The 25,371-nt window shown below is 44.4% G+C and overlaps 1 long non-coding RNA gene across 1 annotated transcript in view; it reads right to left on the minus strand.

Annotated features, from left to right (window-relative positions):
- Positions 1–4,057: 4,057 nt before the first annotated feature.
- LOC146170870 (uncharacterized) overlaps positions 4,058–25,371 on the minus strand; it is a 32,942-nt gene continuing 11,628 nt past the window's right edge. Inside the window, exons 3-5 of the long non-coding RNA XR_014703090.1 lie at positions 24,257–24,292; positions 16,290–16,434; positions 4,058–4,178 (exon numbers count right to left, since the gene is read on the minus strand). This is a non-coding gene — a long non-coding RNA (uncharacterized LOC146170870). The remainder of the gene's footprint in view (positions 4,179–16,289; positions 16,435–24,256; positions 24,293–25,371) is intronic.

Below are 25,371 nucleotides of genomic sequence, written 5' to 3' on the forward strand. Positions count from 1 at the left end.
ATTTGGCCCGAGGGGTGGGAAGGGTTCCGAGCGGTCCCTGAGACTGCGTTGATTGCTGCCGGAATGGTGGCGGTCCCAGCGGCTGGCGTGTTGTAAAATTACGCGGAGTGAGGAGGCTTGTTCTAGTTGCTTAGCGGCTTCAGCCTGGCTGCGATTTTCCCACTGACGGCGCTTGACGGCGTAGGGAGCGCGAAATATTTCTTTGCATCGGCTGTCGCCCGTGATGTGTTCTTTCCCGCAGAGACGGCAGGTCGGCGTACAGGAGTGGTCGCTGGCCGGTTTTGGGAAGCCCACAGCCTCGGCATTTGGTAACTGTGCTCACGCATACGTCGGATCGATGGCCGGGCTCGGCGCAGCGGTAGCATACCTCATATTTCTTTTTGAACATGGTACAGCGGTGTATGCTGTTACAAAAGTAGATCCATGCAGGGACCTTAGGTTGGGCGAAGGTGATCAGCACGGCAGTGGTGTTGCCGAGTCCTCTGAAGCTTTCGATAGGAGGGTTTCGGTTGTCCTGGAGTTCTGCTTGAATAGTTGCATGATCGAGACGGAGATCAACCCCTCTGATCACTCCTCTTCCTGAACAGTCGTCTGGTGCACAGTACACTGATACTCCGTACGATCGTTGGTCGATGACGAACTGTTTAAGATGTATGAGGCGCTCAGCGCGTTCGACATTTGGTGTGCAGTAGGCAAAAGCGTTTTGTAGGTAGTTGGCTTGTATAAGGTTGTCATGCCAGATGGAATCGCGGTTGAAGTTTGCTCCCGTGCAGACCGCTTCGAGCAGTTGAAATGTAGTTGTCTTGGAGAGTAGTAATCCTCCTCTGGGGCGGACGATGAGCTTGAGCGTGTTGCTAGGCAGGCGGGGATGTTGGAAGCTACCGAGCGTCTAGCGAGTTGGCACCCACGTTGGCGAAGCGTTAGCATCTTTTCACAATCGGCCGGAGCATCGGGGGCGTTTGGAACGCTGGTGTTTCATCCTGAGAGCCGGGAACTTCGGGTGCGGGTGTCCCCTTCACTGTTCTAGCTTCCTGGAGCTTGTTCACTTTAGTCAGCCATTCACTAGCTGGAAATTCTTCGGGCGTTAGTTCTACGCCCTCCACAGTCACCTTCATGGCGGCAGGCGGCGCGTGGGCCCGCTCGGCGCCCGATGCACCTGGCGGCGCAGCCGCGGCGAGGTGCGGTAGGCCTAGCAGAGCATACGACGTGGTCGCGGAACAAATCGACCGTAAATGGTCAAAAATTGTTGTACGTACTTCGCAATGGTATCCGTAGGATCCTGACGACGTTAGGAATCCAGTAGCATTGATGATAGTACGCTGGAGTCGCACTGTCCGGGGTTACGATAAGAAAATTGCGGAGCCCAAGTGGACTGCGTCCGTCGCCGCTGGCGCTCCCTAGGTAGTCCCCCTTGGCGCTCCCTGGGTAGTCGACTTCGACCGCGACATGGCACGAAAAAACAGGAAGGTCCTTCTCGTGCTGGATGATTGTGCGGCGCACCATGTGCAGCCTTTCTAGTGCGGTGACAGTGCTCTTCTTGCTTCCCAATGCAACCTGCCAAATTCAGCCGCTGGATATGGGCATCATTCATGCGTTCGAGGTGTGCTACCGGCGGCGCGTCATCCAACGCTTGTTGATCGCGATGGATGCTGCCATGCCAGTTCGCATCAGATTGCTTGCCGCCGTGGAGGTGTTGAAAGCGGCGTGGATGGAACTCACGGCAGAGTGCATATCAAATTGCTTCCGCAAGGCGGGCTTTATGGGCCCAGGCACCGAGGACGCCATAGATCATCCACCGGAAGGCCGGTCGCACGAGGACTTGTGGCAACGCGTTGTTGACACGCAGCTGGCCGGACCTGACGTTGCCTGGGACGATTTCGTTTCTGCTGACGACGCCGAAATTGTGGAGCCATGCACTGACGAAGCTATTGTGCGTGAAGTGCGAGCCCTTCCTGACTGCCCAGAGACCGACGAGGACGACGACGAGGATGCTGTTCTACCGCCGGTTGCTGTGAACGCTTCAACCGCGATCGGTTACAACGCGTCGCTTAAGGAACTCGTGTGCAGCAGAGGCCTTGGCGATGAACATATTACCGCGCTGGAATAATTAGAAGCGGCAGTGATGCGATCAGTTTTGAGGAAGTAGACATGCATCACGGACTTTTTTCAAAAATAAAGTTCACTTTCGTCTGGCTTGCTCTTTTTGCCCGTATTATAGGTGGTCCACTTACTACTAACTTTGGATACAACGAACAAATGCCGCGTGACGATCAAGTTCGTTATAAGTGGCTGGACTGTATACATAGATTATACAAAAGCGTTTGATTTATTAAGTCACAAAATTCTCTTGCACAAAATGAAAACCTACGGTATCCACGTAAAAGCGCTAGACTTAATGGAATCATACTTCTCCCATAGAACAGATTATGCAGATTTTAGAAGTCCCTTGTCTTCAATACAGAATATTTACACAGGAGTCCCCCAGAGAAATGTATTGCGTCCGCTTTTATTTGTAATATTTATGGTATGCTGCATTGCGAAGCTGTTAGTACATTTGTATCCTAGCCGATGATTCTTCAGTTTTCATATCCAGGAAATCACAGGATGATATCCAAGAAAAAGCAAGTAGAACAATTGATGCGTTAAATACATGGGCAAAAGCAAAATGTCTGAAGATTAATCCTGAAGAGACTAAAATAGTGTTGTACATGCCGAAAGTGAAGGTAATGTTTAGGCTACTCAATGTATGTTTAAACATTGGATTAGTGGATTCTGTGGATAAGATAGTGGATTCTGTCAAAAATTTTGGTGTCAATTTTAAAAGCGCTTGATGTGGAATGTTCAGGTTGATTATCACAAACCTAAAATATCATCAGCGGTCGGAGTTATATCGCGCCTGCGCACCATTCGTCCTGTTAAAACTGGGCTATGGTGTATAACTCAAAAGTTTAATCCCTCTTACAATACTGTATCATTGTTTGGGCTATCACCGGTATCACGAATTTGACCAGGTTGCATCTCCTCAAAAAATAGCAGTGTGATGCATTGCTGGTATCCCTTATTGTTTCCCAACGAGCAACCTCTTTTTAAAATACGAAATCCTGTCAGTCTTCACTTCACAGGATTACAGACTAATAAAGAGCTTCAAAAGTGCTTTGCGGTGCTATGAAAATTATGTTGGTAATTTGGCAGAACTTGCAGAAAACACCCATATTCCGCAAACCAGAAATAAAGAAATGTGGTTAGTTCCGACACCTAGAGCATATACCTCAGAACAATATATACCTTATACCCTGCCAGTGCTATTAAATAACTAAAACATAGAAATGTATGACCTTTTCTAGCATTAAAATATTGTTAAGAATTTTTTTGTGAACAAGTTTATGTGATGAGGCTGCATATATTTTTGTGTTGGTATTTTTGGTTCTTTTTCCACGGCGTGTAATCTTACTTTGTGCTATAATGTATAGAGCAGAATTTATTGCCGCCTGTCTCATGCAATGCCAATGTGAAAAAATGGGGCAGGACCTCTGTCAAGGTTCCGAGCTTTTAGTCCTGTCTCCTCTAATTTAGAGAAAATAAAAGGATGATTGATTGCATAATGAAATTTATTTCGTTTGTTTCTTTGTTGTTCTTATTATGAACGAAGCTGGCTGCCAATTGTTGAACGCTTCCTTGCGTGTTTCTGAGCATGAATGGCTGCCTGGAAGTTATTTATTAGCGTTGTTTCCGCAAATAACAAGTGAGAAATAAATTACGCGTTATACTGCAAACTCACGTAGTATATAGCTCTCTGTGACAATTACCTGCATGCGATCAGAGGCAATGATAGAACAGCGGATTTAGTGATATTACAACATTCTGAGATGCCTGTGAAAATTCTGACGCTCGTTAAGGACGCATTAGATCGGTCATACAGAGCACCTAACAAAATATTCAGCATCGTTTCAAGGCAAATATTTTGCAGCTACCGGTATTCAACCTTTTTAGAACTAAAAGTAAAAGTAAGACAACTACGATAAAGGATCTGATTACATAAAAGAAAGATATGAATTTTATTTTTGACATTCATAATGTCCTCAAAAACAGGTTGAAATCTTGAGCGCGAAACGCCTTGACGCCAAGTGGAAAGGAAAGATTCCTCCTTGTCTTGCTCGGAGATTGGTGTTTTCAGCATTCTGGAATGGAAACAAAAATTAAGGGATCAGTAGCGCTCCCCGTTTCCTTACATATATACAGTAGTGTGAGCTCATATAGATTTTGATGTTAACATCATAGAGTCATTCTCCTCCTGAGCAATTATATATTTTACTGTCTTTAACTGTATTAAAACATAGATTGCGTTAAAAGATTCCTTTGATGTTGAGAACAGGGAAATAAATCTTGGCCTAATATGAATTGAAGGTTGCGATGTCCGAACGAAAAAAGACTATTTGTCACTGTACATAAATGAAAGGCGAACTACCATGTCCTCAAGGACCCGCGAATAATATACTGGAGTTCATGTAAGTAGTTTACTTGCAAACACAGCTGAGTCATGGAGAAACTAGCATTTCGCTTTTCCTACTCGTGGTGCTTATAAATTGCTTTTAACTTAGACGAATAGTTTTCTCATGCTAGTTATGTTTCTGTCCCCCTCTAGAGCCCTTCTTATTTGCCATTATGCATGGAGCAAAACAAATACGAAGCCGGCAGGAAAATAACACACAAAAACTAAACAGACATGGTGCTTGGCATCTGCTTAGTGGCTCTGCATTCAAAATCTCTATTCCTTAACTGGTACATTAAATAACTGCCTTAGTGAATTTTACTAGCGCAGCGTAAGAACGTCTCCCTAGCTTTGTTTCAGACCTTTAATTTGTGAACGTTTGATCAACAGCGGTTTCTGAAAATACGTAGGGATTAACACTAAACTGAGGCGGTTTTCTCCCAGCCCCCAAAGCGCCCCTGCAAGCGGCTGCCATCATATGTGAATCGGTGGAATAACTGGCATTTGAGGGTAAGAGTTACGTTGTTGTACAAGGCCTCCATATGTGCTCACTGATATACGCTGTCAAAGTCAAACTCTCCTGGCTTACATTGCACGATATTTGAACTATAAATATGGTATGAATAGATAACACAGCTTATAATCTTTCATTCCATGTTGCTGATATTGCTAATATTTTCTCCACACAACCAAACAGTTTCCATTTTAGTGTCAATTTTATGAACTTGAATATTTGTATCTGACGACTTGCCCCTTAAGATCGTTACCTCTCCTCCAGCACTAGATGAGACCGAAATATATGAATCCATCTGGCTGCTCCTATTTTCGCCTCATAGGTAATATTTATAACGCATTCAAAGCGAATAAAATGAACACATTTGTGCAGCCCCTAATGAAGAATGCTTCGCCCGTCTTTGCAGGAAAGGTTTTGCACAAACTGGGCAAGTTTTGCGTTCACTGTGAAATGAACGCGAACCGTAAAATATAATGGTGCGAAATATCGTGGGAACACTTAGTTCAGTTTGTGGAGATTCGGCATTATTGTCGCCCGCACGACGCGGCAAACCCTCTCTCCCTGTCATTCGAGGGTAGCTATCACCCTTCCCCTCCTGACCTCTTTCTCTCGAAACTGCTACTCGAAACTGCTCTCGAAACTGCTGAAACTCTCGAAACTGCTACTAGGAGGGCGGGCGGCTGCTCCTTCACCCTGCCGTTTCGTCTCTACGGACAGCCTAGGCAGTGGAGAGGGAGACGACGCCGCGACTTCGGAGCGTGCGGATAGGCTGCTACGATCGAGAATGAACAATGGGAATCCCCAATAAACAGCTTATTCCGGTTGCTGTTACCTGCTTTGCCCTTCTTTACGGCCACGTTCGTTGCCGAAGCTAGTGGCGTGGATTTCTTCTGTGAGAGCCCGTGCCCGTTAGAAGCCCCAGAATTTACAGGCACAAATTGGGTAGCCCTCAAGTTTGAAGCCATCTCCGTTCCTCTTCCCGCTTCATTGCTTTGGCTGCACTTTCCCAGCTTGAGTAGCCACCGATACTTTGCATACAGCAGCATTCTTACATGGCCTTCCTCTCGGCATGCCGTGATCTCCGCAACGGCAGAAAGAGGCGTCATTTTTATTTATATATATATATATTTACAAACACTGCCGGCGGGAGCGCTGCAAAGGCCGGAATTGGTTTAAATTTGTTGTAAAGCCACTTCAGCAAATATATTGTCATTACAGCATTCAACAATAAATGGAGTCCAACAGTTCCACTAACCTGTTTTGAGAGGAAAGTAGGGTGCCACGTGAGCAACGAGATATTGTTAATGTACCGCATTTCAACGAATTTCAGCCTAGATACCTGACCGCTTACTTTAACGGGTTCCATGTTGAGCTGCTGGATCAGACTACCGACACTCCACATTGTATCACCCGAATACCAACGGTCTCACCGAGCACACCAACCTCACCCTGACGATCATGCTGTCCATGTACGTCTCGTCTGACAATCGCAACTTGGACGCAGTGCTATCGTATGTGATGTACGCTTATAACACTGGAAATCATGCAGTTGCCGGCTATTATTCGTTCTATTTACTATATGCCAGAACTCCCCACGTTTTCGTCGATACCATCTTCCCATTTCCCCCCAACGACAACGCCTCTGGTGCCCAGATACTATGCCGTGCCGAAGAGGCCCGTTGTACGGCCCGCTTATACACATTGACCTCTCAGAGCTACGCGAAAGAGTACTATGACCTGCGTCATCAGGCAGAGACCTACTTTGCTGAAGACTTCGTCTGGCTTGGACGCCTATCCGCAAGCGAAGACTATGAGAAGTGTTTAGATAAGTACGATGGTCCCATCGTCCGGTTGGACCGACTGAATTACGTGAATTACGTCGTCGCCAAAGTTACGAGAGGTTATTCCCGCAAGGCACAAGTCCTTCATGTGGCTCGCCTGAAACGCTGCCATGGTTGATCTGCCTAATTTTCTCGAGGATGAGAAATGTCTGCCCCCGGAGAAATGTTTACGCCGCGTAGTAGCATACTTCGTAGTTGGAGGAAGAATAGTGAGACGCGCGCGAACTAACATGGGCTTTAGGCGACTTGCGCCCGGCTTTCATTCACTAAGCCTTCAAAGGTATTACAGCCATTTCATCCGCTACAATACATTAACACCATCAAGTCCCAGCTTAAAGTGCTGGTAAATGCGACTCCAAGTATAACATGTGATTCTATAACCTGAAATAAAACGCAGAATATACCAGTTCTGAAGCAAAGACAGCAATACCGAAAAACCTGTGATAGTCTGGCGAGACTTTTGCGTCGGAAGCTGGAGGCAATCACCCCGATACTTTTCAACCGCCAGCGTTCGAACGAACTGCTTCAGTGTCCCTATTCTAAGCTGTTGTCCGCCAGTAAATTGCTAACAATGATATCCAGCCATTTTCTCCATGAGCTCTCCAGATGCTCGCCGCATGGACCCTGTGCTCGTCTCTGGACATCAGTACCATGATTGCTCATCTGTAACAGGCCGACTGGAAAGCCCTCGACCGCAGACCAATCCGCATTAACTGGTCATTAGTATGGTAAATCTTTCAGCATTGCAGAAACAACGCCACAGACCTCCCGCTACTACGCCGAGTTTCAAAATTCCCTCCACGCTTCGTTCCCTTCTCAATCACACTCCCCGCGCCCAGACGCTCAGACCCATCTAATCAAGACTTCGCCGTCCCCTGAGTGCCATCGATCTTCGTCGCCCCAAAACTGATGCCTTTCGTCACCGACACCCAAGAACACTCCCGTTTGGAGAGCCGACAGCTGTAGTGTCCGGAGAGAATGCTGCTCTCATGTTCCGACCTAAAATTTCTCGTCTACCTGTCCATCCCCAAAGGAACATGGCTTGAGTCCACGCCGACAGGATGTCCTTCGTCGCTTTGATTAACGCGGGAACTAACCATTCACTTTGAAAATGCTCGCTCCTGCCATCTCAGCATAGCGTTGCTGATGGCGGTACAACTCTCAACGTTGGCATGTGCACCGTGCCTGTAGAAATCGCCAGGCACATTACCTCTGTTCTCCTCACAGCCCTCGTCAGCTCATCCTCGATGATGACTTTCCGATACGTCCCCGCTAGTCGATCCTGCCAGAACTGTCTTTCATCTGGCCTTATCTCTTCCAACGGGCGCACTAGGATCGACTAGTTCCCCACAGATCATTTTCCGTAGAATTTGACCGTTAGAAACCCAATTAAAGATATTAGAAATGTCTTCAGCAGGTTCTCGGCAGTGTATAGGCTGTTTCCACAATTGTTGACATTCTTCTGGCTCAAATCGTCATCTGCTGCTTACAGTCGTGCGTATTTCAGAAACGGGACGGCCGTTCATGTTCTGAAATTCATGAATTGTATGTAGCCGCTACTTCAAGGAATATTGTTCGTAAGAATTTTCCTTACGTGTGCAAACATCTCCTCCCTCGCATCACGCGATGGGTCGTCTTTTTGTTTTCCGTCTTTTCCTATAGCGTCCTTCTGAAACGATTACTGGAAATCTATATCTCCGGACCCGCTACCAGAACAGGTTTATAATGTCAGTAGTATTGCGCCCTTTTTTTTTTAGGCATCTTCGACCTTTATTACCGGCCTTAAAACAGTGACGATGCCACCTCTACGGGAGGTATTAGAGTGTTTCTTCATAATAAAAATGACCATAGTTCGACATGAATGGCCAATATTCTTACGTTGGGCATCGTGGAGCCATCATCTATGCACTGCACATTACCGCTGATTTCGTTTAAAAACAACACGGTGCATGAAATGTTTTCACCAGTTAATGTTGCCTGAACAAGACTAAAGCGACATGTTCCGCCTTCCCCTCACAGAAGATGCTCTAGAACATCTATATGGAGGATGATATATCAGTGCGAATGCACTGTTTCAAAAGGTCTAACCAGGGCTTGTTGTCCGCCTTGATCTTGAGTGTGAGCTTGCTAAATCAACAGCAACAGCTCACCCGTAGTCAATTGCCACATGAGGGGTCATCGCGAGCCCAAAAGAGGCTGCACACAGGAAGATGGGGAGGGGGCAGCACATCCGGTGTGTCGACGGACGCTGACAAAGTTCCTCTCGGTCACGCCTCGCGACAGGGGTCATTATCTATCGGATTTGGCGGACAAGCGGATTGTCTCGCTCGTGTGGCGTCGACAGTGACCCAGCCCCGATTCGATGCAACTGACATCATGCTGCGCGCATGGTGCCTGCGTAGGTGCACAGCGCAATTGCTACGGCACGTCAGACCACGCAGGGATGACGAGTAACTGGGTTCTTTTACTCTCCCGGCCGAAGACGCGCGCCTTGTCCGGCGGGCTGAGTGGGAAAGATAGAGAATATGCGGTAAACGTGAAAACGTTGTCTAATGTGTGTACATCATAGAGCGCAAGCAAATCAAAACTTATATCAAAAACCAAACAAATACTGATCACCAGCTAAACCGAATTAGACCGTGCTTTTGCGCACCTAACTCGGTTTCAATTATTTGGAACCCAGGTAATTTATTTATCTACTGATCTGCATTCAGGTCAACTGCGGTATCTGTCGATCACAGGCACCGCGAAAAGTTTGCCTTCAAAACCGTTGACACCTTTGAAAATTTATGACTTCAAATGTCTGTTATTCACCCGCAGCTTACGAGCGACTTATGTCCTTCCCGCTCAGTGCATTCAAGTTAGCAACTTGTCTATTCTAAAGACGGGGTCGTGGCTTTCTCCTCCACTTTGGATACACATCCGAGTAGACTGAAAGCTCTCATTCGCATATTCCGCATAGCTGATCTCCTGTTCATCTTGACAACGAAGTGTCAACTTGGTGAACGCCAGTTAATAATCCTCGGCCATCGCATCGACGTCTCTATAAAGCTGAAAACAATCAAGGCAGAAAGCTGGGTAGTTTGTGTATCTTGATTATATAAATAGACGCGCATGTATTGAGGACACAGACATAGGAGAAGACAGGATGAGCGCTATAGCCTTTCCACACCCAATCAAAATCCACGCCGTCAGATCATTCCCTGTTCCGCAGTCCATAAGGTTGTGCACAGTTTTACGGAATTATGTTGCTGCTTTCTCCCTTTCATTCACTTTCAACATCCTCTTTCGTTCACTTACTGAAACACGTTTATTTTTCATCGGTGCCTACCAATGTGAAAGCATTTTCGTAGCAAATAGCCCATCAGAACAAATCACTTTTTTTTTAGCTCACTCTGACACGTCCGCTCCTACTGAAGCTCGTTGCGGTGCCTGCAGCCATGGAACTGAAGCTATCTAGATCAAATTCAGAGCTGACATGACCGGGATATAGCACACTCCAGCCGCATCCTTTCGGCGCCGAACAGGCAATTATCCCGCCAATGAGCACGTGCACCTATCTCTGGTCTGGGCGGTTGCTAAATTTCATCCTTACTTGCTCGGCTGGCCATTCGCCGCCGTGACACACCAGCATGAGCTGTGCAGTTCTATTCCCTCAAGAACCCAGCGGGCCGTTTTGGGGTGTTGTGCCTGCAAAAATGTTCTGTCAACATCGCCTACAAATCCGGTCGTCTGTACCAAGACGCTGACAGCTTATCACGCAACCAAGTGGATATGCCTAAAACAAGAGACCGCGATGCGGGACCTTCCATTTTGGCCTTTTCAGGTTAGCTACACTTAGGTGAGAAGCATTGCCGCCATATTGAATTGCTGCTACTTATTGAATGCCCGGCCTCTCCCAGCCACGATGTTTCATTCTTGTATACTCCTCTAGTGCATGTTTTATTCTGCCGAAATTCACGAATGGATGAGCCTCACATTCTCCCAGCGGCTCCACGTGAACGTCTTTGATAAGCTCCACAACCAACCAACCGCCGGACATCTTCGTGTGTCTCGTACGTATATTCTTGTGTGCCACCGCTTATTTCTGCCAGAACTTTCAAGTTCTGTGCAGCAATATGCGGCAGCTCGTGACCCTCTGCGTAAACGACGAGAAAAGGTACTATTGTTCCAGGCTAATCACCTTCGACGGCCTAAAATTTTGTATGACCTTTTAAACACGTAGGCCTCGACTGTCGTGCCCTATTGCAATACTAAGTTTAAGTAATAGTTTGATTCCTCTGGCCACATGCTATTGAGAAAATACGCAGCCACGCGTCTGTTGCCGACTAGTTATACTACTGATGTTAACGACTTTCTCCTAATGACATCATCCTTAAACGCGGCATCCCTCGACAAGTTCTTGCCGATAGTGGCTACTAGTTTCTGTCACCAGTCATCAATAGCTTTTAAGTTACTTTTTACACTGCAGAATTCAGTCCTGCTTATAACTTTTACACTAATAGCCTAAAAGAACCGAGAAATGGGTTTTTCCGTATGTCTTTGGGAAACATTGTGATTGCAACCTAGCAGTGGTTTTCTGTTAGAGCATCCGACTCTCATTCAGGACGAGAGTTTTGACTCCAGGTGCTTTGTGTTGTGTTTCGTGGCGCATAAGGAACTAAGACTATCATGCTCCAAGTACGAGGTGTACTGTTTTTTTATTGTTAGAAGGTTAAGAAAATCATAGGTTATCGCAGCTTGCTTAGAAGCATTGACTCTTCTAAAGAGCTGAGAACAGATGACATACTGACAAATGTGTCCTCCCATAGGAGCAGTTTCGGATGGAATGGTACATATTGGATGCAAAATATTCTAAAATATTTTTCTTCAGTCTTACAAGCCTTCATGTCCACATTCTTAGCCCATTAGTTTATCTACGAAAAAACTTCGCTTCAGATATGTGTGTATGATCGAATGCGACATTAAATTACTTCAAAGAAGCGTTTTTGGTGACTGCACGATTTCAATCCTTTGATGAGTGGTTTTCCAAGGTGTTTATTTTATTGTCCCAAAAATGTTGCCATTTCGCTCCGTTTTCTTTTTACAAATTTTTATATATTTGTCCAATATGTTTACTTTTCCTATTTTAGCACTGCGGGCAGCTGCAGCGCATGCATCGGCTATCTCGTTACCGCTATTTCCGACATGGTTAGGTGCTCAGCACAATTTAATTTCGTGTCCTTGTGTCTCCGCTGTTTTGACAGAATGAGTTATATTTACTACTAAGGTATCTGTTGCACTTTTAGAGTTTAGTGCTCTGATTACCCTGACGGATTGGTTGTAGATTAAACTCTTTTCAAAGCTGCTCTTAGCTAGTGTTTCTACAGCTAAGAGGATGGCATACCATTCGGCTCTAAAGACTGTTGCAGGCTGACATAACCTAGCAATTTTTTTGCATTTCTCTTCTACTACGCCGCTCTCTACATATGAAGCTGTTTTGAAACCATCTGTATAAAAGTAGTGATCTTTATATATGTCATCTAACGCAAGAAAACCTTGTATTGTTTATTGTGTATGGTATTTCTCTTTTTGGGGGGACTGTGTCACTGTAAGGTCGTATATGGTGTGAAAGCTGTTCTAGGATGGTACAGCTCGAGGCGATAGATTGCAGGCACCTTCTTGTATTCACTGACTCTCTAAGGCTTCCCTCGGCCCTGTGATTACCTCTAGTGCGGTCAACTGCTCGGGAATAGTACTCGTACAAAGTAGTTATTCATTTGCATTCGCCTAAAATTTTCGTGACGAAAGCGCTACATTTTCCGCTTTTTATGCCTCGTCTACCCGGCACCACTACATTTCCTTGGTCACTCTATTATCGGACGCGCCGTTTCGGCTGCAAATTACGGCCACATTGCCATCGCACCATCCGACATGCCGCACAAAGTAGCCCGACCACATATCGCTTCTGCCCGAGTCCGCCAGAAGTGTTTTTACGTTCGCCGACATCAGGACGTCAAATTCTGCCCGGCGTCCTTCGGCCTCCTCTGCATTCTTCCACGCGGCGTTGTACCCCGTGAGAAGCTGCTGTAGCCACACAGCGCCGCTTATTGCCTACTTCGTCTGGTGATCGAAGTATTGTCGACATTACTCACCCTGCAACTAACGTCCTTCGCGTGGTTCAGCCAAAACTATGCATCCCCCAACCGCTTCCTCCTTTATTTCTCTAGACGGTACTTTTGTCCTAGGAGATTGTCATGGGTAGTGAAGGAGGAGGACAAAGTGGCGCTCTTGTGCGCGGAACTATGGTTATAGTGCATAGACGGAAGAAAACCTTCTAGGCACTATACTACGTTGCTTGCAACGCGAAGAAGACGAAGTCCTTGTTTTGGTCGAGCTGTTTTTGCTTGCCCAAGTATGTCATCTGTAACCAAGCTTCCCATTTTCTAGCAAATATACGGCGCGTTGCCGTTTGTATTTTTGGCACCCTTGACTGGGAAGGAATGTCTCGGCGGGGTGCCGTGGTGCGAACTGCGCGTCTGGTCCGTTTTCAAACACTAACTTCCTAGAAGGAGACCATTAGTTCAAGAGCGCAGGCTCCTCGTTCGGACCCCCGCCACACGTGTCCCTTTGTTACGGGAGACGAGAGAGACCCTCCGCTTCCCTCGAGCCGGACCTCATTAACGCGGCCCCCCGCGGTCCCGTCACCCAAGCGAGAACGGCCGTGGGCCATAAATCCCGCGAGAGGGGTCTGGCTTTCGTCCCGCTGCATAACGTGTAGCTTGTTAGTGCACGACTGTCAGTAAGCGAAACGGTCGGACAGCCTGCGACGAGTGGCCCACATACGCGGGAAAGAGCTACAGTTACTGTGTTCTTATGTTTTTACGTGTGGAAAGGGGCGCGCTCTCGGCTGACCTCTGGAGCGCGGGACGGGCCCCGAGTGTCTTTTTGCTGGAGCTACTCCTTGCGTTAGGACGCTCCCGCTGGCGAGCGCTGGGAGTAGCTAGTGGTTGCATTGGAGCTGGGGCAAGAGGCGCCAGCTCGACTGCGGGGACGCGGAGTCCCTTGTCGCTCTGTTTAGCGGTCGGCGCGGCCGACCACGGCTAGTTTTCCTTTGTTAATATAACTCTTGTACCTCTTATTCTTTTGTATAAAGTTCTCCGGTTGTTTAACAAGTTGCTCCACCAACTTACTGGCTTGCTCCACCATCCAGTCACCCATCAACATCCGAACCAAAAACTTTACTATTTATTTTGCGTCCTTCGTTACATTACATACCATATTCACGACAACTGAGTTCCTGTCTTTTCTGCAAGACATCGAGATTAGAAAACATTCAAGATGGCGGAGCAAAATGTTACCAACGGGGTTTTTGTTACCTACGAGGGAGGCATGTTCGCGCGAAGCTCAATAAGGTTGACCAGAAGGAAACTTTCATAACACGGAAGCGTGTGGAGTGCCCATTATCATGGGCACGTAAAAACGCCCCCTACCCCCCCCCCCCCCCATCTGTGGAATGCGGAAATCAAACATCGGGTTCCATACTTGCCGACCAAATAGCGCCTTCGCAAAAGGCTTGACTGTAATCCTAATTATCACCCAGGGAATGAGTTCCCTTCAAGTAAATGCAGAGGTTGAGCGACAATAAACACATTGTGCAACGTCATTATTGTGCCTCCGTGGCTCCGCTCGTCGTTTGTTACGATAGGATGCCAGAACAAAATAAATGCCCCACTAGAAAGTTGCAGTCACAGCAGGAGTGCACACTTCTTATATGGTAACGTGAAGACTTTACGAAGATTTTACGTGGTAGATTAAACGTCAGTGCAGTTGATTTTCGTTTGCAGGGTAGACGCCTCTGTGTATCAGGTTAATGGACTTCGGCTATATTGAAAGCTCTTGCGCCGTCTGTTAAACTTAGAGAAAAACATTTTGCGGACTTCAATGAAAGGTAAGAGCACACAAATTGTATATGAGGGAAATTGACTGTTGCATTTTGCAAAGGTTTCATGGCGCCAAGAATATCACAATGATTTGTACCGAACGACTCCAGAGATACAGCAAGATCGTAATTCCCCTAAACAACGCTAGGAGGTTTCATTAATGCAGAAAGCATAGCTAGAATCTGTTAAGTGCACGCGTGGCTTTTGCATGACAACACGAGAGCTAGCTGCAATGACAGTAGGCCTGACTTTGTCTTGTCGGGCTATAATTTCAAGCTTGAAAAAATAGTAACTTGTTGCAAGTCTGAACCCTGTTGCAAGGATGTGCAGTGCATCGTACGCAACCCTACTGAAAAAACAAAAGTTCTACGGGCCAATAACCTCATAAAATCACATCTAATCGCATACACTCCCATACGGTGCACATCATTATTTTAAAATATTGTGCATAATTTATTATAATGTATAAGAAACTATGAGACCTTATGCAATTATATGCGACTTGTACGTGATTACGTATGTGAACTGATTGAGATTGCGTGAGAAAATATGAGGTTATTGCCTCATACAATTTTTTTAGTAGGAAACTTCTTCGAAAAGACTGTTGGCTTTCTGCCCAGTCATATGACTTGATCTATGGATCTTCAAGTGAAAGCGAGGTGGTTCTAACGACATAAAGAAATTATTACACATGACCAAGCATGCCACCTTTTTTTTGTGGCACAGATATATCCACCGCGCTTTTCCAATGCCAACGCGCAAAAGGATGTCGATATCAGTTGAACACGGAGAAGCAACGCTAGAGCGGCTTGTTAACGCATTTTCTTGTGTAGCCTAGAAGAATAGTTCACACAGATTTTCGCTAGGCCATTGTTTGATAGAAAATATGACGATGTACGTCCAGCACAGCTTTAAACAACATTGCACAGCTATTGCTCAAAGGGCGAGACGCATAAAAAAGCAAAAAGCATGACTATACGGCGCTTTTTTCTTGCACCTCCTCCTTTTGGTTGAACTCCTTCCTGCACTGACACCTGGTATTTGAATAGATATGCCTTGATGAAATGGGACCAAATAGAACACAATTGAAAACGTTAAGAACTACCCACTAAAACCATGTCTGTCTCGTAGGGCGCGCGCGCACTGTGCTTAATTTAGAGCCATCTGAGATTCAGCTGCCTGCAGTTTGGCATCTCTTTCCTGAATGCTACGCACATATCGTGTCCCTGATTACAGCGACAATAAACACTTATTCATATACTGAGTTGAAACCCATTTGCCTACATAGTACTATTGCGCCTCATAAACTGTTTTGAAATGCAACACTATGCACAAGGCAGGAGCGCTTCACTCATACGTTCACATCTTCATATCACACATTAACAAGATCTAAGCTTTGTCACTTTCGTGACAGTTAGCTTGCCTGATCAGTCCTTTTAGCTATTAGTAGTGTATGCTCCTTGCAGTGATTAACAGTACTCGATGATCGCGTAGTCATCGATGTGAAAGGGTCCAGTACTCACTGATGTCCTTCTTTATACCGTCAATGAAGGTGTCAAGAAAAGTGTTGGGCACACCGCCGGCGACATCTAGAACGTTTAAGAGGTCACAGAAGAGTTCCGAAAGAGTGGTCCCAGGGCTGCTATTAAGCGCATTCTTCAGTAGGCACTGAAAAAGCATTTGACAAGTGAGTTTGAAACGCGTGCACACGAAGTATTGTATATTGGCATATTGTTGTGGGTATAGTCGGGTGTAGTATCGTATGATATGATACAATATAAGGTATGGATGATAAGGTAGCGTATTTTAAGGAAAAGTATGACAGATAGCGGTTCAAATGCGTAATAATAGTACATCCTATGGTATGATGCGGTACGGTACGATACGGCATAAAATAGTTTAGTATTGCTAAGCTGGGAGTATGCAGCTCCACTCGGGAATGACAAGACGTAGATAAGAACCCCGTCTATGTATCTTCTGCAAACGCACTTTAGATGTATAAACGATCAGCATTATATACGGGCATTAATGTGCTCACATTACTGATCGTATATGCCATAACCTATTGCTCAATTGCTATGCCATCACACTCTAATGGGACGCCATAGAACACGCAGCTTTTATGCTTTTCACTTGTGCCGACGCATGGTGAGGCAAGACACAGTTAATAAAACAATTTTCTACTTCAAACTTATTTCAAACAGATTTAGGCCGTAGAAGACTGTACCTGGAACAAATTTGTCGTGCACAAAAATCAATCATATCAATTTCGCTCCGCACCAATGCTCGTATTCTTCTCGATTTGATGTCTCGCGTCCTATTGTGGGTCAGTTCAGTTCAGTAGCTCAGTCGTGCCCGACTCTTCGTGACCCTACATGCACCATATCATGCCACACTTACCGGTATATTAATATCCTCCTAGCATCACATAACTTCATCTGCAGCGCCTCGAGGATGCCATCTAACCATCGCGTTCACAGCCTACACCTTCTCCGGTGACCCTCAACCTTTCCCAGCATCAAATCTTTCTCCAGAGACTCCTCTCTTCTCATCAGATGACCAAACTAGCTGAGCTTTAACTTTAAAATTTGACCCTCCAATGAGCAGTCAGGGTTTATGGTCGACAATATCGACTGATTTCATCAACTGGCCGTCAAAGGAACTCTCAAGAGTCTCTGCCAGCACCACAATTCAAAAGCGTCAATTGTTCAGCGGTCAGCCTTCTTCACAGTCCAACTCTCGCATCCATACATCACAACTGGAAAGACCATAGCACGAGTTATACGGATCTTGGTTGGCAGTGCAATGTCTGCTTTTTATTAGGCGGTCAAGGCTAGCCATGGCTCTCTTTCCCAGAAGCAAGCGTCTCCTAATTTCATGGCTGCAATTTCCTTCCGAGGAAATCTTGGAGTTCAAGAAGAGAAAATCTGTGACAGCTTCCACTTGTCCCGCGATGAGATGCTCCAGGACTTGATAGAGAAATACACCATGATTTTTGTCTTTTTAATCTTCTGTTCAAGCCCTAACTTCTCACTCTCTTCTTGTACGCGCATCAGAAGTCTCTTGAGTTCCACTTCACTTTTCGCCGTTAACGTGGTGTCATTCGCATATCTAAGGTTTACTAAGGTTTTTGATCCGTTTTCGAGCAATCTTCGATCCAGCTGAAGACTCGTCCAGACCGGCCTTACTCATGATGCCGTCAGCATATATGTTAAATAGGCAGGGCGACAGTATGCAGCCTTGTCTCACTCCTTCCTCAGACGGAAGCCAATCAGTAAGACCATGCCTAGTTCTGACTGTGGCATCTTGCCCTTTATACAGGTTCCTCAGTAGACAGATAAGGTGAATTGGAACACCCATCTATTGGAGAGCTTGCCACAATATGTTGTGATCTACGCAGTCAAACGCTTTCGCATAATCAATAAAGCAGAAATAGATGGGTTTCTGGAACTCTCTTGCTTTTTTCATGATCCAACGAAGGTTGGCAATCTGGTCGCTAGTTCCCCTGCCCTTGCGAAACCCAGCTTGCATGTCCGGAAACTCCCGATCCACATACTGCTGCAGCCTACCTTGGAGGCTTTTCAACATCACCTTGCTAGCATGTGAAATAAGCGCGATCGTGCTGTAGTTGGAACAATCTTTGGCACTGCTTTTCTTTCGAATGGGGATGTAAACTGACCTCCTTCAATCCTGTGGCCTCTGCAGGGTTGTCCACATTTGCTGACATAATGTATACAGAAAGGTAACAGCGTCGTCATAGTTGAGGTTTTGAAGCACCTCAGCTGGAGTGCCATCAGTTCCGCTAGCTTTGTTCTTAGCAAAGCTGGCAGAGGCCCATTCAACTTCCCTCTTCAGGATGCCCGGCTCGAAATCAGTAATCCCAATCGTCTTATGTTAGTTTGCACATCCGTGTCCTTCTTGTACAGTTTTGTGCATTCCTGCCACCTCTTCTTTATCTCTGAGGCTGCAGTGAGGTCTCTGTCTCGTTTGTCCTTTATCACGCCCAGCTTAGCACAGAAGCTTCCTTTGATATCTTTGATTGTCTTATACAGAGCTCTTGTGTTCCTCATTTGGCTGTTGTCCTCAACTGCGTGGCACTGTATGTTCAGGAAGGCATTCTTATCTCTAGCTATTTTCTGAAAATCCGCATTGAGAACCTTGTATCTTTCCCTTTCCCCCATAACTTTTGCCACCCTTCTTTCCTCAGCTATTTTCAAAGCCTCTTCAGAAAACCAGTTTGCTTTCTTACATTTCTTTTGCTTTGGAACTACCTTAACAGCAATTTTTTGTCTTATATCACCAGCATCAGTCCATATCTGTTCAGGCTCTCTGTCTTTTAGACCTAATTCTTGAAATCGATTCCTCACTTCCACAGCATATTCTAATGGAATCCGATCCAGATCATACCTGAAAGGCCTTCTAGTTTTCTGCGTTTTCCTCAATCGAAGCTTAAATTTGGCAACAAGAAGCTGATGATCGGTGCCACAATCGGTCCCAAGCCTTGTTTTTACTGCTTGTGTAGCGCTTCTCCATCTCTGCCGGTAGAGAATATAATCAATCTGATTCGTGTACAGATCGTCCGGTGAAGTCCATGTGCAGAGGCACCTCTTGAACCGTTGAAAATGAGTATTCGCTATGGTCAGGTTATTTTCTTGACAAAACTCTACGAGCCTCTGCCCAGCTTCATTTGGCTCACCAAGACAGAACTTGTCTGTAATTCCGGATATTTCTTCACTCCCCACCTTAGCATTCTAGTCTCCTGTGAGAAAAAGGACGTTTGATGATAGAGTGTGGTCTAAAAGGCATTGCAGGTCAGCACAAAATCTCTCAACGTCAGCTTCTTCAGCAGTAGTGGTTGGTGCATAGACTTGAATAACTGTTATGTTGAAAGGGTGACCTTGGATCCGAAGTGAAATCATTCGGTCGTTTTTGGGGTTGTACCCTAGCACTGCTTTGTCCCTTCTACATACTAGAGAGCGACCCCATTCCTTCTCCTGGACTCGTGCCCACAATAAAATACTTAATGGTCATCGGAATTAAATTCTCCCATTCCAGTCCACTTGAGCTCGCTGATACCCAAGATATCAATGTTCAATCTGTCCATTTCTCGCTTGATGACATCCAGTTTACCTTGCGTCATGGATCATACATTTCATGTTGCTATGTGATATATCTCCTTGCAACAACGGACTTTCTGGTCGCTTCCCGACACATCCACAACTAAGCGTCTTTTTGGCTTTAGCCCAGCCGCTTCATTCGTCCTGGAGCTACTAGGCATCCCCCTTTGTTCATCCCCATTAACATGTTGGACGCCTTCCAACCTGGGGGGCTCATCTTCCGGCGCCATATCATTAATGGTATTGTGACTGTCCATAGGGTTTTCTTGGCAGGAAATACTTGAGAGGGTTGCCATTACCTTCTCCAGTGAATCACATTTTGTCAGAACTCTCTGCCGTGACCTGTCTATCTTGGGTGGCCCTACACAGCAGAGCTCACGACTTCATCGAGGTTCGCAAGCCCCTCCGCCACGACAAGGCAGTGATGCATGAAGGGGCAGCACCACATAAAAGACCAAGCAATGCAGGCATAGGTACATGGTTCTTACATTAAGAAATATATTTATGGAATCTTGCATGTAATACATTTGGCATCATGCCCTAACATTTATTATTGTAAATGTTATAGAAACATATAATCGCATAGCATTTCGAAGCATCCTGAAGGAAGAAAATATTTGCCACGGATAACCTGGTTTTAGCAATGTAAAACATGCTTCAAGTTTAGTAGCCGAACTGCCTCACACTACGTTATCGCGAACAGATGATACAAGCCACGTTCTTTACAAAAAACGCACAACTCATTTTACATCCAAGAGAACATTACAGCAATAGCAGCTTCAAAGTTGCATCAGTAGAGTCTTGAATGAATTGTTTTGGAAATTTTGATATGCAGAACACAAAACAGGAAATTGGTTTTTCTTTAAAACACAAAATCGTAGAAGTAAGGCATCATGGTGCTGGATTCGACATAGACTAAAATAGATTATATTCAGCCTCACGGCATTCTGTGGAAGTGATTGATTTCAAAGTAATGATAAAACAAGACATGCTGAGAAATGTTTCTTAAGGCTCTCTTTTTCCGAACCTGTGAGAGTAAACAACTCTGAAAGCAAAAGTAAATAAAACGATGGGTGCAAATATGATAAAAGTGAAACTTCTCCTTCTTCGCGATAAACGTATGCTAGCAAATATAAATTAAAATCGCTACAAATTTATCAGATCGACATAGCCGTGTTCCTTCAGGGTTTTTCCTCTGTTAAGAAATGATCTCGCAGAATATGGTCTATATTTGCAGCTGTACATAAAACACTTTCTTGCATATGCATATACAAATTATAAAAAACTTCCTGAACGAGCTACATATATTTTATACACCGCCTCTTTAACTCAAATGCAAAGTGTCCTTAAATACAAAAGAACTAAGGGTTCTAGCAGCTTTAAATGTTAAACAAATCATAAGGGCCGATCATATGTCGGTCACTTAGCAAATTATACACAAAATGTGCGCACAGCTTACAACCTATAACATGACACACTGTGGTTTGTTGTCTGTCCAGCATACGCGGACCATGCTTGAAGGTTTAGAAATACTGAGTGGACCTTCAGGCACTAACAATAAGACGGATGTTTGCTATGTGCCACGTGCATCAATTTCAAATAAAACTATAGCGTATAAAATACAATCCCCGTAGAGCAATCGTAGTTTACACAAATGCCAGCTGGCATTAAAACTGCAAAAATAGGACGAAGCCTTTCTTGGGCGAGAACGTTAGAAAGCAGATAACCACCTTAATAAAATTGCAACTTTGTAAATAAGTAACGGCCTAGACAACAAGGAAAGACCATGTAACTAGTAGTCATCGTATTGACGCTCAGTCAAGAGGGTCTCATGAAAATGGTAGGTAGGAATAAATGCAAAACTAAATGTAGGCGAGCCTTTTTATCTTTTACAAGAACAGGTACAGATGGCTGTCGTATTTTTAATGCAATAAAATAGCATTGTAAACTTCAGCTAGGATGAGAGTGTGAGAACGCAGACGCTGAAGTGGGATTGTAAATGTAAAAAACAAAACAAAAACTCGTGACACTGATTTTCTTGCTTTTTGCGCAAAGATAGTGATTGCGACCTTAAGAAAGGTTCAATGGGGCTATGTTTTCCGCTGTGCTGAAAGGATCACTGGTGCATATATCTTACACCACCTACAGGAAGGGATTAGGATTCGAAATGACACATGCGCATTCTGAGTGTTGGCTGCTTACCTTACTAATGCAATCAGCCTATCGCCGGGTTCGGCAAAACCAAGTCACACGAAATTATTTTCAAGATGTTTTTATGTTTTCATGTTTTAAGTGAAGTAACAATTGTAAGTGTTAAATTTTCGAGGTAATCAATTAAAGTAATAAAGTGAACCAGTTGTCTATAATGACGCAGACATCAGGAAATAGTGTAATTGGTGCTGTTACAGTCGACGGAATACCACCGCTATATAAAATTGAATAATAGCGGACACAGCACCGAACTGAAAGGTGCTTCTGGAGGCATGCATTTACAGCTTGGTATAAAATTTCACAGCTTCACTGCTAAAAAAAGCTAGTAAGATCCCTTCTTTGGTTACCACAATTTTAGTATAGCTTTCAATCAAGACATTGAGTTTTTCGGGGGCAGTAAGAAAGCTCACAAGTTACCTACTAACAACAGTGTCTAGTTTTATGTCGTCCTATTTACCATTTTTTTTTTCAGATAAGCATAGATAATTTATTATTACTGTGAGCAACAAAAAATTAATCCATGCATCTAAATCCCCTTTCTGCATGGCATCAGCATGTTTTCGTGAGAAAAAAGCCGTTATACCAAGGTAAACATAGTCTTACAACTGACGTTACTAGTATAAAATCGCGATTATCAGTACCATTCCTTTCATATTGAATGTTCTAGACATAACTACATTATTTTAGTTTAAAAACAAGTGTTTTGACGGAAAATTATGAACTAATTTGACAGCTGATGCGCAGCCATGTCTCAATGCTCTAAAACGCTGTTTGAGGATTGTACCATTTAGGAAATATGTTTTCTCACTGGTTCATTTACATATCGAAGTATGTCCTAAATTCTGAATTGAGATGGCTGCAAATTAATATTCAATATTACACTGTTTATACAAAATGTTGTATTCACATTGCCATGCAATGAGACATATATTCATAATGTAAGAAGCTAATGTATGCAATAACAATGTGCAGGTATGACAGATTAAGCACAGAGATAGGAGCAACAGAAAAAAAAGTTGAGAAGATTTGAAAAGCAAGATGTTTAGGACACGAATGATGGCAGCAAGATTTATTACTTCTCAGTATATTGTACACTAATATCTTGGTGGAGCTGCTTTGAGTCATTTGTTTTGCATGGACCATTCAGACTTTAGGTGCTGCAATGGCATGGACACGCGAAGCCGTGGTTCATATAAAACCTAATAATATTATTACTAATACGACGAATATATTTGTATAAAACAAGTCGTATAGGCGTTTATTTATAAAAAAGGTTTAATGTTTAGACACAGTGGAAACTGATAACTGTCAAATAGCACTCCATACAGCATGCGTGCGCATAATTGTGTCAACGCTGCTTTGTTACTTAGCTTTAAACAACTCTTTGCAATTAGTGCCTGTTTTTGTCTGTGTTACTGAGTCATATTTTCTTGCTAATTAGGAAAACAATTAGCTTCATGCTGCCTCAAAATGGTTGCTGTAAGGACTCTTTCTAAGCCATCAAATACTAATAATGTTCCTCTAGCATATATACTTCCGAGGTATGCAGGCCAACGTTTGGGAGAAGATTGGTTAGATAGGCAAATTTTTTCTACGCAGTCAGAAAAATGGCCTTTATGCACCCTGATAAAATATCAATGCGCTGTTAGTCTGTTTTTTAGGTTTATTTGAGGCTGGCAGAAGGAGTGGAAAGAATGCGCTGTAATAACTCACAAAAATTTACTTATAGATACACATGGCTAGAAGAAAGATTCCCAGCTGCGGCGGCAGCTCTTTCGATGGCGGCGGAAAACAAGTTGCCCGTGTGTTGTGCGCCGTTAATGCATGTTAAAAGACCTCAGGAGGTCGAAACTTTCGCAGCCGTTAATATGGCGCTTTTCACAGCCTTAATCGCTTTGTATGTTAGAAGCACGTACACTAAAAGCAAAGCAAACCAAAAGCAGTTATGGACTTTTTGTCACACAAAGCCCTGGAATTATACATGATTTACTTTGATAGGCTCTTCACTGATACTTTGTTCTGCAGCTGCAGTAAACAATAACATGGGCGTTTCACTATACATTGATTGGAGGCGTCAATATTCAGCTCCCTCCTTTGGTAAATAATTAGCTTAAAACGCACTCTAAAATATGAATGTAACTATTTTTTGAATTGGTACTTACCGAAAGGGCGTCTACAAGCCCCGGAACAAGGTTGCCCTGAAGAAAAGAGTAGGAACACTATTAGTATTATGGCATTGTTGCATAAGATACATTTCAGATATCTTCTTCTCCAAAACCATTGTAGAAGATGAAGCAATTCTTTAATCCGACTTTTTACTGAATATAAATGTCTGGAAAAGTATTTCCTTACGAGGGCAATGCTTTGCTAAAACCGCACTATTAATTAGGCTGTAGCTAAACTGGCTGCGACCACTTTTTACACGGAGTCATTTTTACACAAAATACATTTGTGTTCCTCATGTAGCAGAGCAGTCGTGTTATATGTTAGGCAGAATGTTATATCAAGCTAACATACTGCCTTTAAGGCCAGCATAAGTAACTTCTGAATGCAGCATGACTGAGTGACTCACCAATATTGTTATTACCTTCCTAAATCCTCATCATCATCAGTATAAGCCTGAATATGACCACTACATTAGTATATCCATATTTCTCCAATTAGCCCTGTTCTTCTGCCCCCTGCCTTGGGTCAAATGGTTCTAAAATTTATTTCCATTTCACTCTACCTTGCCGATTCCTGATCACCATACTTCACAAACCTCCCAATGTCGTCCGACTACCGGAATTTTGCACCTTGTCTTTACGGCTAACCTTTAATTATAATCTATTCAACTTCCATAAGTGTCGATCATTCTGTCTTCGTGTCGGTGTGGCAGCACACGCCAATTTTTGTTTGTCTGGGGGAGAATATCTGTCAGGGCTGTTTACTTTCCAGCCTACTCTGGAATTACCGAGTGGTAAACTTCCCCCGGTCAAGTATTTTTCAACCACTATTCAAAATCTAACTCAATTCAATATTATATACAGGTTTTTAAACATGCTTTATAAGAGAATGCAGGTCTGTTGAATTCTTTAAGAGGCGTCTTTCACAAAGTTAAGTGTACACGGATAGAAAAAGCGCCCGTCTGGCAGGCATCTAGGGCCGTACATGTTTGTGCGGGAAAAGGCACATATTGTCACGTAGTCCTTTTGGCACAAGACGCAAGTATTTTTAGGAGGTAGTCCTGGACGGCACCGGGACAAGAGGCAAATGCGCTGAGAGCGGTCCGAAGATG

Source organism: Amblyomma maculatum, unplaced genomic scaffold (genome assembly GCF_055883805.1).
Source record: "Amblyomma maculatum isolate TAMU_Amacu unplaced genomic scaffold, ASM5588380v1 scaffold_30, whole genome shotgun sequence".
Taxonomy (NCBI): Eukaryota; Metazoa; Arthropoda; class Arachnida; order Ixodida; family Ixodidae; genus Amblyomma; species Amblyomma maculatum.